The sequence below is a fragment of the Mustelus asterias genome, chromosome 3 (genome assembly GCF_964213995.1).
Source record: "Mustelus asterias chromosome 3, sMusAst1.hap1.1, whole genome shotgun sequence".
Classification (NCBI taxonomy): Eukaryota; Metazoa; Chordata; class Chondrichthyes; order Carcharhiniformes; family Triakidae; genus Mustelus; species Mustelus asterias.
The window spans coordinates 135,948,814-135,949,444 of record NC_135803.1 but is presented as its reverse complement, the minus strand read 5'-3'; positions in this window follow the sequence as shown (position 1 = coordinate 135,949,444).

Here is a 631-nt window from a genome sequence, read left to right as displayed (position 1 = left end):
TTGACATCTAAGCACCCCAATCCCACAGTATATACCAACTGCATGGAATTTCTCACTCAACCTGACCCTCCCCCCCCCCAAATCCAGCTTCCCCCAATGCCCCAATCCAACACGACCCCCACTCCTTTTGACCTGCACCCCCTCCCGACACGACCCCCCCCCCAATGACCCGACCGCCCACAACCTGACCCATAACACCCCCAATGTCCAAATTTTCTGCACCCTCCCGATGTCCGAATCATCACATTCATTTACCTTAGATACTTACCTTCTCCCTGGCCTGTTATTTTCAATGGGACATTTAAACTCACCTGCTTTACAGCAACTAGCACCGTAAAAAACAGACGTGTCCTCCTTTACTCCACTTCTTTTGGACTTCAACGCTGGATGCAGGGACCCATTGCGCTGCCTGAATCTCACCCGCCTGAGTCAGCAAGGTTGGGTGAGACTGATGCTTCAGAGTTTAAGCTCAGGTAAGTCAGTACAGAGTGGCATCCCACCTCTAATTATCTCTCCGATCTCTAATTATGCCCTTGCCTCACCTTTGGGATCACATGTCTGGATCCACAGGGCACAGTGAATAGAATTCATACAATCGAAACGCATTGGAGACAGCCAAGATCACATGATG